The sequence below is a fragment of the Trypanosoma equiperdum genome (genome assembly GCF_001457755.1).
Source record: "Trypanosoma equiperdum strain OVI genome assembly, contig: ctg_894, whole genome shotgun sequence".
Classification (NCBI taxonomy): Eukaryota; Euglenozoa; class Kinetoplastea; order Trypanosomatida; family Trypanosomatidae; genus Trypanosoma; species Trypanosoma equiperdum.
Window position 1 is genome coordinate 1,250 of NW_027124858.1, and position 296 is coordinate 1,545.

Sequence of the window (296 nt, forward strand, 5' to 3'; positions counted from 1 at the left end):
GCTAGCCGACCACACACAAGCACATGTTTTGAGCAACAGTCGTACAAATACTGGCGCGGCTCCAAGCCAACAAGAAGCAGCAGCCACATGCAACGGCATAGAAAAAGCAGCTGACTGCAGAAAGAATGGAAGCTGCAAGTGGGAAGGACCTGATGAAAAAGATGGAAAACACTGCAAATTGAATGAAATAAATGTAGGAAAACAAGAAACACAAGCAGTGGTGGAAGCAGCTGCGCCCGCAACCAGATGTGCTAAACATGGAACTGACAAAACTAAATGCGACGCTGACAAAAGTT